We start from the raw sequence: 14,438 nt of genomic DNA, 5'->3' as shown, positions 1-14,438 counted from the left end.
TTCTTTTTCCATTTCGCCTTCGGTTCTGACATTCCTCAAAATGACCATATATACTAACAAGATATTTCCTAAATAGAGGCACAAAGGCACCTTTTTATTTTCTTTTTGTGTGATTGAATAGGTCTTTCCTATATTTTATGGAGTTGATTTTAATTGTTAGCCGGTGAGAATTGTTGTAAGCTTCTGCAGGATATCAAATTTTAATAAACAAAACACGGGGGAGCAGGAGAGGATTGTGTCAGTATTTAATGTCATAGTCTTGCAAAAAAAATAAAAATAAAAATCTTTTTAAAATTGCTTCTCTTTGGCAGCTATGAAAAGCAGAGACCTATGATTGAGTCTCAAATTGAAAGGGGAATAGAACACCATCTTCCATTTTTCACATTTCCTTGTTACATCTTGGGAGACAGTGGTATTGGACCCATGATCCTGTTTGGTCCCAAAGAAATAACATTGCAGAATTGACAGCAGCAGGAAGAGATGGGTGGAGTTTGGAAGAGGGCTAAAGGTCCATAGTTTGGTTTTCCTCTTGGCTGAGCTACTAAGTCCTGGCTTTCCATTCTCACTCTCTACTCAGGCTAGTTTGGGGGTATGTGATCTGTGTTCTTGTGCAGGGCACCATGGATGAGGGAGTACTGCTATAGTGGGATGTCACCCCCTCATCCTTCTCCATAAAGTGGGTCAGGGAAAGAGGGGAGTGAGGGGATAATGTTGCTGGACAGAGAATGAAGGAGGCAGAAGGGGGTGTTTAGTAAAAGCAAAGAGAAGAGGCGTGTTGTTCTGGAATCACCACTAATAAAGGAGGGGTCATTGTGCCAAAACTGTTACCACCAAATGAAGTGCCAGTTTCCAGTTTTGCAGAAAGCATTAGAATCAGTGCTAACTCAGTTCCTCAAGCCAATCATTTAGCCTATGACTACTAAGCAAGTGGGCTGGCACACAGTGAGTTGATATGAATGTATGTCTTTGGGTTCACTGATTTCCTGCTCAGCATGTGATCTTTGAGATTTTTAGTTGAAAGCACAGCAAATGTGGCCCTAGGGGCTGTGGATAAGGTTACCAAATGTCTGGATTTACCTGGACATGTCCTCTTTTTAGAGGACATGTCTGGGCGTCCAGACGGCTTTTCAAAACCCGGCACTTTGTCCGGGTTTTGAAAAGCTTCCAGCTCAGGACCACATTGGGAGGGCATCTGCGCATGCTGTGTTGGGCTTTTTTTTTTAATCACCGGTCATGGTAGTATTAGCTTGGATGCTCATAGAATTCCTATGAGCGTCAGAGCTCTAATACTGCCACCGCGGGCGATAAAAAAAAAAGCCTAATGCAGCTTCATAAAAGCAGAAATAAAGAAATTCCAGCTCTCTCTTGAGATTTTATCTGTAGTCTCAGAAATGATAATGCATTTTCTTTTGCATTTGTAATGTAAAGATTTGGGACTCCTTTTACAAAGCCACGGTAGAGGTTTCTACCACAGGCTGGCGGGATAAATGCTTCAACACTCATAGGAATTTTATGAGCCTCGGAGCATTTACCTCGCCGGCCTGCTATAGAGATCTCTACTGCAGCTTTGAAAAAGCCAGCGTTTATACTTTTTTTTAAAGTTATTATGTGTTTGCAATTTTCTCGGTTTCAATTCCACTCCTACCTTCAGGGCTTTTGTCTCTTTGGAGTCCTTTTAACAAGATGTGGTAGAAAACAGCCTTAACACGCATTTGTGTGGGGGTTTTCCACATGCTAAGGCCATTTTTGTAGTAAACTGACTGATATTCCATTTTTCCTATTATTGGCCATGCGCTGTTGACATTAGCACACAGCCATTAAAGAAAATCGTGCGTAAGCACTTACTTCTATCTTTTAGGCGTAAGGGCTCATGAGCTAATCCTGCACCAATCAGTTAGGGCTCCTTTTGCTAAACCGCAGAAAAGCTTCTTACCGCAGGCTGGCAAATGCTCCGACACTCATTCAATTCAATTTCATTTACCTTGCCAGCCCGCAGTAAGAAGCTCCTCCGCGGTTTAGTAAAACCCAACGTTAGCTTGCAGTAATGTAGCTGCCCTAACTAATTAGCAGAGAAACGCTCTCTCTTCACTCCCAGACTTCGCAGAAAAATTAAAAATAATTTTTACACGGTTTGTGCGTGCAGATTAAGAACTTATCATAAGATGCCTAAGCACATCCCACTGTAAGCCTGTTTAAGATATGGTAAGCATGCACTAGCACTTACCACAGCTTAGTAAAAGGAGCATTTATAAACAAATCTTGATCTTCTACATCCCCAGGGAATTATGCACCAAAAATTTTAAAACTGTGCATCAAAAATTCAGAATTATACATATCTGTATGGAAGTAAATGCTTTTATTTATCAACAAATAGATTAAAAATAACAGTATTGAACTTGCATACGGATATATGAAAGTACCTTTGCAACAATGGTGAGCCTGCCTGGGCGGTGAATGACTGATTGCAGTGTGTTTGAGTAGGTGAGGTTAAGTAGGTGCATGTTAATAACCAAAAGGACAGCATGATCACACGAAGGATTCTATAACTGGGTACATGCAGTTACTTGTGCCATGCACATGTAAGTGCACAGAACAGTGCTACTTCTGCACATATATACACTACATATTAATCTATAAGATAGCTCATAAATGACATGGCATTTAACTGCAAGGAGGTGTACACACAGGTTGTGAGTGTGTCTCTAACATATGCACACAATTTATAGACTACTAGTCACAATGCAATACAATCTTTATTTATATACCGCCAGTACCTGTGGGATCCCTACGAGGGTCAAGATAAGAAAACTGGGTCATTAGGGCATAGACAGGGGGTGGGTAAACAGAGTGGGCAGATTTGATGGGCTGTAGCCCTTTTCTGCCGTCATCTTCTATGTTTCTATGTTTCTAAGTTACCTCCATGAAGTTCACAGCGGTTTACAAAAATAATTTTGGTGATACAAAGTATTAGGTAGTATTATAAATTTAGGAATTAATAATAACAAATTCTTGACATAGATAGGTTTTTAGGTCTTTTTTTAAATACTTAAAATTAAATTGCTGGTTAATATTAGTTGGTAATGTTTTCCAAAGTTTTGCTGTTTGATATGTCTATGTGGAGTTAAAAGTTCTATTGTATCTTATGCTCTTAATGACTGGATACCGAAAAGTGTCATTATTTCTTAGGTTCAAAGATGGTTTATTAGAAAAATTAAAGAGCTGGGGCATAGATCACACAGATCAGGTCGCTAGACTCGCTAATCACCTTCCGCAGAGCAGTAAAGACCTTCCTCTTCCGCCAATCGGGCCATTAAAACTGCCTCCTCAATATATTTCTCCTAGTACTCTTCGCTATGACCGGTCTGGTCTCTAGAATAAGCTCTGTTATTGTCTACTGTAACCTATTGGTTGTCATGACTAGTCTGTTTTCAAACGATTGTGAATGTCTATTTGTAACCCGTTCTGAGCTTCTGGGAGAACAGGATAAGAACATAAGAACATAAGAAGCGCCATCTCCGGATCAGACCTTCGGTCCATCTAGTCCGGTGATCCGCACACGCGGAGGCCCTGCCAGGTATACACCTGGCTTACCCTATAGCCAACCATATCTCTATATGCCTCTCTCAAGGAGATATGCATCTAGTTTGCCCTTGAAGCCTAGGACTGTCGATTCTGCAATAATCTCCCCTGGGAGAGTATTCCAGATGTCAACCACTCTCTGTGTGAAGTAGGATAGAAATCAAAATAAATAAATAAATAAATATATCCAGGAGTTTCACCAAAACATATCCGCTATAATAAAACCCTTAGCGCGCATGCGCAATTCAAACGTGGTGGGTCCTTAATCCGTTGCCCATGCCCATGCATGCACAGTGCCTGCCCTAGCTGATTTCCTGCCCCGATCTCTGATGCCGGCCTCAGCTGATTTCCTGCCCTGATCTCCGACGCCAGTTCACTTCCTGCCTTATGACTAGCTGCCGCTGCGGGGACGCCTTTTCTTCTCACCCCCAGACCAGCAGCCACGGTTTCAACAACAACAGCCACAGGGCATTTGCTAGGCCGGCCCACTTAGATAATGCGATCTGAGTTGGCCTAGCAAAAGCCCCAAGGCTGCCCAGCTTAGCAGATGCTGGACAGGAGGAGTAGGGAAGGGAGAAGGGGGTACCACTAGAAAGGGGGAGGTAAAAGTAAGGGAGAAGGGCTACTGCTGGACAGGGGGAGCAGTGAAGGGGTACTGCTGGATGGGGGAAGGTAAAAGGAAGGGAGAAGGGCTACTGCTGGACAGGATGAGCATGAAGGGGTGCTGCTGGACGGGGAGGTAAAAGAAAGAGAGAAAGGCTACTGCTGGACAGGGGGAGCAGGGAAGGGGTGCTGCTGGACAGGGGGGAAGTAAAAGGAAGGGAGAAGGGCTACTACTGGACAGGGGGTGCAGGGAAGGGGTGCTGCTGTACAGGGGGAGTTAAAAGGAAGGGAGAAGAGGTGCTGCTGGACAGGAGGGAGGTAAAAGGAAGGGAGAAGGGTTACTGCTGGACAGGGGGAGCAGCGAAGGGGTGCTACTGGACAGGGGGAGAGACAAAAAGAAAGAAAGACAGACAGCGGGCAGGGAGAGAGAAAGAAAGACAGATAGACAGAAAGAAAGAAATGCCTAAGTCTACACATCTGTTCTAGTACCCGTTAATGTAACAGGCTAAAAAACTAGTTTTAAATAATATACAATAGAATTTATAAAGTATTCTCCCTTCTATAGGTAGCCAGTGTAATTCTTATGTGTGCCCATCTATGCCTGCCATTGACCTGACATAAATAATCATACCTACATTTAGAAGCACCAGTTCGGTGTATTCTAGTATTCTGTAATGACATCTTGATACCCAAATGCCATTACAGAATTGATGCTCAATGCATGGCATCAGTGTGCCCCTATTATAGAGTTTTAAGACATCTGAGCCTTACACCTCTACCCCTTCCTCATTCCTAATTCTTTTACACATTTCAGTAGTATTATGGAAATGGTTAAAATAAAAATATTGATTTAGTGTCCTAAAACTGAGGCATATTACTCCTGTACAGGGGAGGGACACAATAAGGACACAGATCCTGCATCTTTTCAAGAGTCTCAATAAAGTTAACATTGTAAATCCTCAAAAGGTTCAAATCACAGCTCTTTTCAAGATCTAATTATAAAGGGCATAAATTGTTTTTTAAAAGACCAAGAAGGGAGGAGTGGAACAAGAGAACTGAAATCTGAGATCTTTTCAAGAACTTTGCTGAATACAGAACTATAAAGGGATACCCCCACCCACATGGGTATGGTGTACCTTTCCTTAGCATGATGTGGCAGTGTCCATCTCTGGAAACTTACCCACCTCATCATCTGCCAGCAAGAACAGAGCTCCATTAGACCAAATACATTTCCAAGCACCCATGTAAGATTTAACAAGGCAACTGGAGAGAGGGAGGACCAGAAGGAAATGGGCTGAGAGCCAAGAGAATAATGAGATGTCTTACATGTCAGAACTCTTAATTGATTCCTTACCTTGGCATATCCTTTATTTTGGCTGCTGATTTTTTTTTTTTTTGTTTGTTTGTTTGTTTGTTGTTTGCTAGGGTTTTTTTGATGATGGATAACAATTCTACTGTTGTACATAATATTTGCATAGATACTTGTGAGAATTGTAACTTTCAAGGCAGGCTGATAGCTATACTGGATACATGGTAACATATGCAGAAAGATGTTTAAATCAGAATCATTATGAAAACAGAGAAATCAAAGTGTAGGAGAATATTTTGTTTTATTATTAATTTCTTTTCTTTTTTTATGGAAGGTTTCCCAGAACTACTGTTAAAAAACCCCAGCGCTTTTCTTTCTGTTTTGTTGCCACTAACACTTCTTAGATTACGCTAATACCTGAATGACACATAGCTCTAGATCTTGGGTTCTCTACTTTTTTGGGGATAGGGTTACACCTAAAGGACCATGCCCGCATATGTGAAACACTGCACCTTGTGGATCTTTCATCTAACTCATATGTACAAATGCTCTGCATCCAGAAAATCCAATCATTTAGGAGGGCAACTATTATGGTTTCTGCTCTGTGTCCCTGCCAGAAGCTGGCTTGACATGGATGCAAGATATTGGGATTATCAGCTTGTTGAAGTAGTTGGTGGAAAAGCAGCCTTACTGTCAACTTGGATATAAAGCAGAGATTGAAAACTGGACAATAATTGCTCACTTCAGAAGTGTCAGCACTTGTTCTTTTCAAGATTTGCCATACAATGATGTGTTTCCAAGGTATAGGAAATGTGTAAGAAGTTCAGACTAGAATGAATAAGCAGCATGGCTAGAGGCATCAGGCCATATTGCAGGGTTTTGTACCAACAGGAGAGAATTGGATCAAGCTGGAAAGTAGTTGCCCTAATACAATTAATACATTGTATGAAGGAAGTGTGGCTAAATTAAACAAGGCATGTCCTATTCATCAAGAATGCAACCTTTATTATAAATAAAGTCCCAACAAGGATCCAAGTTTCGGCATCAAACTTTCAGTTTAACTGGAACTTTTGCTGGTGTTTCTAGCTGCCAAACCTGGTTTTATGCACATCACATTTTCATGTGTCACAACTATACAGTGTCCCCTGATGAAAGCATTTCTGATGCCGAAACTTGAATCCTTGTTGGGACTTTATTTATAATAAAGGTTGCATTCTGGTTGAATAAGACATCTCTCTTGCCTTTTTCTTTGTTTTGGTTTGTTTGTCTTTCACAAGGCAAGTACTCTCTATTTGTTTGCTAAATTAAATGAGGACCAGGAATGGGCAGGATCCAGAGATGATTCGTGATCAGAGGAAAGCTCTAAAGAAGGAGGCAGAGATTGCGTGTAGGCCATGTATCTTGCAATTAAAGAAGCTGACTAAATCACCAGCAGAGGGAACCAGGGTCTCAGAATTAGATCAAGTTAAATGAGGTAAGTTCATTTTTAGACAAAACTCTAGCCTTTCAAGCGGGGAGAATGAACTCTTGGATGTGTTCTCTGATTGCCCACTCCCAATCCTACTTTGAGTTTAGAAAATCACTGAAAACCTATCTGTTTGGTAAATTTATGCAATGACTTCGCTTTCCTTCACTCTACATTGTATCATGTTGTATTTTATTGTATTGTATAGCATTGAATCCTACCGATTTCTACTGTATCTTGCATCTTCACTGATATGCCTCAGTTCTCTTGCTGTGAACCGCCCAGATCTTCTGGTTGGATGGTATATAAGAAATAAAATTATTATTATTACTGATAATAACTTCTTCGGAAGGTTAAAAGCTTTAATGCTAAGTGAAGGATAATAGGCTTTCTCAGAGCAGTCAAATTTCACCATGATATTGTTAACTGGCATTGTAATGAGCAAGAGATGACAGATGCTTCCTCCATGCTCCCTCCATGATCTTTCTGCATTGCAGACTTGATGTAGTATACCAAGGGACATTTAAAATGGTACTGTTCAAGCCTTGGAATAGTTTGGCCTGCCATTATTTGGAGGGTCTGTTTGTTTCTTATTTTCCATCTCATTCTTTGCAGTCCCATCCAAGAGTTCTTTTGGTTGAACTCTCGTTCAAGGATATTAGTTTGTCATTTGCAAAGATATGAGCAGTTTTGATTGTTGCTCCTGTCATGCAAGTTGCAAAGTTTCATATTAGGAGTCACTGCCCAGGAAAAGGATCTAGATGCCATCATTGATGATACATTGAAACCCTCTGTTCAGTGGGCAGTGGCAGCAAAGAAAACAAATAGAATATTAGGGCTTATTATGAAAGGAATAAAAAAAATAAAAATGATAATGTTATAATATATAGTATAATTAGAAAAAGTACAGAGAAGGGTAAAGAAAATGATAAAGGGAATGGGACAACTGCCCCTTGAGGACCTCCCCTTGAGAAAAGGCTAAAATGGCAAGGACTCTTCAGCTTGGATAAGAAATGGTTGAGGAAAGATATGATAGAGGTCTACAAAATATGGAGTGGAGTGGAATGGATTAGGGTTATGGGAATGGGAATCGCTTGTTTATCCTTTCCAAAAATACTAGGGTTAGGGGGTCATACAAAGAAACTACTAAGTAGTACATTTAAAACAAACTAGAGAAAGTATTTCTTCACTCAACATGTAGCAAAACTTTGGAATTTGTTGCCAGAGAATATAGTAAAAGCAGTTAACTTAGCAGGGTTTAAAAAATGTTTGGAGAATTTCCTAAAAGAAAAGTTCATAAGCTATTATAAAGATGGACTTGGGAAAATCCACTGTCTTTTTCTAAGATAAGTAGCATAAAAATCTGCTTTACTCCTTTGGGATCTTGCCAGGTATGTGTGACTTGGATTGGCCACTATTGGCCACAGGATATTGCGTCAATCCCAGTATGGTAGTGCTTATGTTCTTCAGGTAATGCCACAAGAAAAGAATTACTTGCCTTTCTGCAAAAAGGTAGAGAGTCTGGGCTAGGAAGGCAGTATTTGCCAAAGGCTGAAGGACACACTCAATGGGAAAGAATGTTTGATGTATTAGATAAGAACATAACATCTATTAGATTTCATTCAGAATTTGATATTTGAGTGTTGTAAATTTGGCTGTTTATTATGGGTAAGGAGTTGTTGGGATATACGAAGGGCTGCTGAAAAGTTCTCAGCCCAACCAAGAAAGATGGGCCAGTCTCCATCAAGGGCTATAGATTTAGTCCAGCGATTTTCCTTTTTTTCATTCTGTATTTTTCCAATGGAATTAAAAAAGTGGGAAATCACAGGACTAAGTGGCTCATAATCGAGAGAGAAAAACGTCCAAAAACCGGCCTAAATCGGCACTTGGACGATCATCTGTCAAAAACGTCAAAGTGCCGATAATAAAACTGGGTTTTGGACGTATTTAAAAACAACCTAGGCCTTCACAGGGATGCTGAACGACCATAGTTAAATGGGGCGTTTCAGGAGGAGTGTCGAAGGGCGGGATTTGGGCAGGACATGGGCAGGCTTAGACTTAGTCGTACTGCATGTATATCCGAAAGTTATACAGCATAGCAGAGACGGAACTTGGACGTTGTGACTTAGACCATTTAGAAACATGGTCTAAGTCACAAAACCCCACCTAAAATCATCAGATAAGCACTGCAGACACAAACTACAGACCCACACACACTATCCCAGTGATCACCGACCCCCCCCCACAACCCCATAAAAATCATAATCGCACCTTTAAAATTCAGCCCACAGACCATCATCACCTGCCAGCCTGGCATAGGAAAGCCTAGTCGACCTGCACAGAGGCAGCTTAAGTTATCTTGGGGATGGGTTAGGGACCCATGCCCATAAGCCACTGTAATCACTGCATTGCTGGTTAAACATGTGCACTCCCCTATAAAAAAACCCCAAACCCTTTTGGACTGCCCTATAAGTGGCTTCTGCAGCCATAAGGGCTATTGGGGATGGTAGATAGGTGGGTCTAGGGGATTTTGGAGGTGATTTTGGGGGCTCACCATTATCTATAAGGGAGCTATAGTGAGATGAAGACATGGCACCCTTTTTGTGAAGTTCACAGCAGTGCCCTGTAAGGTACCCCACTATTTAGGTGCCATGTCCAGTTGTCTAGTCCATCACTTTGTAGACATCCAAAAGGTCTGTTTCTAGGTGTTTTTGACTTGGATGAAAAGTTGGACAAAAATGTGGTATAAAATGGACAATTTAGCAGCTTGGACGATCAGATCGGCAGGACATATAGTTAGACGATTTTCAAAATGGAAAATAATTTGGACGTATTTTTCGAAAATGTGTCCTAAGCTGTTTTTTTACTTTGGATGACTTGCGACTTGGACGAAAACGGACTTAAACGTTCCTTTCGCTTATGCCCCTCCACGTGTATAGCCCTTGATGAAGACTGCCCCAACGTTGTTGGTTGGGCTGAGAATTTTTCAGCAGCCCCTTGTATTTTTGGTGTTGTTTAGCTTTCCGTAGAGGTGATTAAGAATTGAAATAAATCAATTTATTTTGTTTCCTTAGGATTTGTTTCAGTACCCATTTGAAAACTGTCTTAAGAACTTAACTGAGGATGAAATACAATAAAAATAGCTTTCTTGGGATGAAAACATATTTAAATGTGGCAAATGGTTCCGATTTCCCCATCCTTTGTGCATGTACACTTTTAGTCACATTGAAATAAGGTGTTCCCAGAGATAAGTTTGTGCTGGAGTAACAAAACATTCTTGTAGACTGCATATTCAAGGGCTCCTTTTACGAAGGTGCGTTAGGGCCTTAAAGCGCGGAATAGCGCGTGCTAAAATGCCACGTGCACTAGCCGCTACCGCCTCCTCTTGAGCAGGTGGTAGTTTTTCGGCTAGCGCGCACTAATCCAGTGCGTGCACTAAAAACGCTAGCACACCTTCATAAAAGGAGCCCCAAGTGTTCATATTCAGAAATAGGAGGCACAAGTGACCATGCATACGTTATACCCACAGCAATTTTCAGAACCAAAGTATACACAAATTTTTGCTTTCATAGTAACATAGTAGATGACAGCAGATAAAGACCCAAATGGTCCATCCAGTCTGCTCAACCTGATTCAATTTAAATTTTTTAATTTTTTTTCTTAGCTATTTCTGGGCAAGAATCCAAAGCTCTACCCGGTACTGTGCTTGGGTTCCAACTGCCGAAATCTCCGTTAAAACCTACTCCAGCCCATCTACACCCTCCCAGCCACTGAAGCCCTCCCCAGCCCATCCCCCACCAAACGGCCAGACACAGACACTGACCGTGCAAGTCTGCCCAGTACTGGCCTTAGTTCAATATTTAATATTATTTTCTGATTCTAGATCCTCTGTGTTCATCCCACACTTCTTTGAACTCAGTCACAGTTTTACTCTCCACCACCTCTCTCGGGACCGCATTCCAGGCATCCACTACCCTCTCTGTAAAGTAGAATTTCCTAACATTACCTTTGAATCTACCACCCCTCAACCTCAGAACTATTAGAAGATTTGTGAGTAAAAAGTATGTGCCATCTTTGCCTCAATTTTGAAAATTGCTTTTTGAAAGGACTAAATCCAGTACTACTGAATCCATATTATTCTCACCTTCGGGAGCCTTACTCAGAGATCAGAGAAACAGGATGAGCTTCACAGAACTGCAGGATCAATGTATGGACCCGATTGCTATCTGCTTCCAGCATACAGCTAAAAATGAAGGTCATCTTGCCCAAACATTATTTCTTCATTTTCTGAGCCTTATTTTCATTTTCTATTGCTCTTGATGTTCTTGATCTAGTTACTACCAGTAGTAAAAATAAGACTATTTAAAAAGGTGACAATAGTTCTTTAGAAATCAAAAGTACATCCAGCTTACATCTTTTTAATAGCTTAACAGCAGATGCATTTTTAAGAACAGGAACATTAATACATAGTAATTTCTGTTATAAAATACTTCACATTCTTCCCATTTATTTTTTTATTTATAGGTTTCAACGAAACATACTTCTACAAAATGTTGTAGAGTTAAAGCAAAACTTATTATGTAGAAATTTAGAGAAGGTGCAAAATACACTCTGACTAAGGAAATCTAACCTAAGGGCTCCTTTTACGAAGCCGCGTTGGCGGTTTAATGCGCGTAATAGCGCGCGCTAAACTGCCAGCCGCGCTAGACACTAACGCCAGCATTGAGCCGTGTAGTGCGTGCTAAAAAGCTGCGTGCGCTAAAACCGCTAACGTGGCTTCTTAAAAGGAGCCCTAAGTGTTCGAGGGGCCACTGAAAAGTTCTCAGCCCAACCAAGAAGAGAATGATATGGAGCCATGAAACTTACAAGTAGTTCCACACTTTTCATTTCATTTCCTGACACCCTTGCAGCCTCATTGGTCCACTTTTTAACCCCTCACCCACTTCATAAAAGAGAAACATCTTCTTTAGGCAAGGGGTTTTCAACTGGTGCAAATGCTCGCACCTAAAAATTAGATGTAGATACCAGCGCTAAGAGCTATTCTATAAACAGCGCCAAACTCAGAGCATCATTTATAGAATATCATTTAGCAGCCATTTTTTCAGCACCAGTTTTTTGGTGCCATATATAGAATTTGGCCCAGCTAACAATAAAATAGCTTTGAATGCATTTTGTAGGTTGATCTTTCTGCACTTCAGAAATAACATGTTGCATGAGTGCCAACCCTTGCCGTCTCTGTGCCACACTCAACTCTCTACTCAAAGTACCCCCACCTCCTATCCCCTCCTCACTTTCCTCCCAGACAATGGCATTCTTCCAAGACAAGATTCACAAGATCTACCTTGAAATCTCAACCATGTCCCCTCCCCCACCACCCCTACCAGCTCCCATCAACAACCCCTACCACCTCTCCCTCCTTTTCTGAAGTCACGGAAAAGGAAACTGCTCACCATACCTATTCTATCATTCCTTCTATCAGAATCTCCCTAACCCTGAGATGTCCTGTCTGTCCGAATTAGAGCAGGGTCATTCTATTAAATGTTAAATGAACAGCACTGCATACCCCTTTCAGTGCTATAGAAATGATAAAAAGTAGTAGTAGTAGTTCTCTGACCGTATGTAATGAATGGATGGAGAGAGCACAATGGAATATGCAGGGACTGGAAGAGAATATAATTTCAGAACTCAGAAACAATGTTCAGCAAGTCTCTCTTAAACTGAGTTATCTCTTCCTAGAGCTTCATAAGTCAGCTTTTCAGCTAGTCTTTGAATTCCATCACCAGAGACCTGTTATTAACCTCCATTCTCAAATCCCCAGTTGCTATATGCCAGCCACATGATATAACTGTGTTTGCCATGTTTTTCTGGCCTCTCAGCATACACACACCACAAGGTGGTCCCAGGCATTCTAGAGAAGTTAGTCCGAAGGATGTCACACCAGCATGCCAAAAAGAACAGAGACTACTTGAAAAGACATTTTGCATATATGTACTTGGCTCCATGATGGACAGCCACAGATCTGTACAAAGAAATATTCATTGGCTGAATCTCAATCATCCATAGCTTATCTTCTAAGTCTCAGAGGGGTTTCAGTACAACATTCACACTATACTGCATGGAAGACCTCCACCCACGCTACCAGTGAAGATGGTACTTCATTATTGTGTTTTCATCTGCAAGGGGCATGTAAATCGTCTGGGAGTAGTCAAGGACCTGTTTGCCCCTTGCAATTGAAAACACAATACTGAAGCACCAGCCCCATTGGCAGGCGATGGACTCCTAGACAACTTAGAGAGGAAAGATTGCCTCAGTGAGCAGTTTTACCTCCTCAGATTCTGCTTCCCACAGCAGGCAGCAGAATGCTTGAATCTGACTGATTAGGACCAGACAGTTTGCAGATCTAAGTCAGTCTGAAAAACCTCTGAAAACAAGAAAATACTCATTAGTGGACAAAGTCGAGGAAATGCAAAGCAAAGTATTAATTTTGAGGAAAATGTCACTCTCATTTTGGCAGCACTTATCAAGATAAAGAAGCTACTCGTCTCGCGCCGAGACATGATAGCAGACATGTCAGATTTACTGTAGCTGGCAAGTGGACTTAACAGTGGTAGGGCTAGCTGACAGACAGAGACTGGATCTGGTTAAGGTTCTGCTTTTGGCTGCCATTACAGGCTATCATTTTTAGAGAATGAGCACTATGCCTGCTTTTTAATGCTTTGTGCATTGCAATTGCTAAAGTAGAACCTTAGCAACTTTTAAAGTAGTTGACAAAAAAACAGAGAAAAATAAGGCAGGTAAAGACCATATGGACTATCTAGTCTGCCTAACTATGCCATCTACTATCCCATCAAGATCCAATGCACTTCTCATAAGCTTTTTTATAAAATCAAATATAGTTTTCATCTCTACCACCTTCACCGCAAGGCCGTCCCACAAATTCACCACCCTTTCCATGAAAAAGTATTTTCAGAGGTTACTTCTGAGTCTGTCCTCCTTCACCTTCATCCAAGCCCCCGTCATTTCAGAAGTGTCAGAAGTGAAACTTTTTCCTTTGTTGTGTCATATATGTCAATAATTGCAATCCACAATGGTGCCCTCCCGAGTATAGTTCACACACTACTTAATCCAAACAACCGCATCAAGAAGTCTCCTGTGTTTCTTCTCGACAAGGGTCCTTGTTTCGCAAATTGATGAGTCAGGAGAAATGAAATGAAAAGTGTCAAGAAAAGTGTGGAATAACTTGTAAGTTTCATGGCTCCACATTAGAGAATGACACGGTGGTTGTTACCCACGGCTAGTCGCGAGTAGCCGCGGGTAACCCGCCAAAATGGGAAGAGAAAATTAGTGGTCGCTGCGGGGACGGGGACAAGGCCATTCACCGCCCTGTGGAGCGGTGAATGGTCTCATCACCGCAGTGAAGCCAGCAAGGATCGCACGGTCCAGCTCCCCACCCGATCTCCTCATCCCACGTCCTGCCATCTC

Source organism: Geotrypetes seraphini, chromosome 6 (genome assembly GCF_902459505.1).
Source record: "Geotrypetes seraphini chromosome 6, aGeoSer1.1, whole genome shotgun sequence".
NCBI lineage: Eukaryota > Metazoa > Chordata > Amphibia > Gymnophiona > Dermophiidae > Geotrypetes > Geotrypetes seraphini.
Note: the sequence above shows the minus strand (reverse complement) of the source record.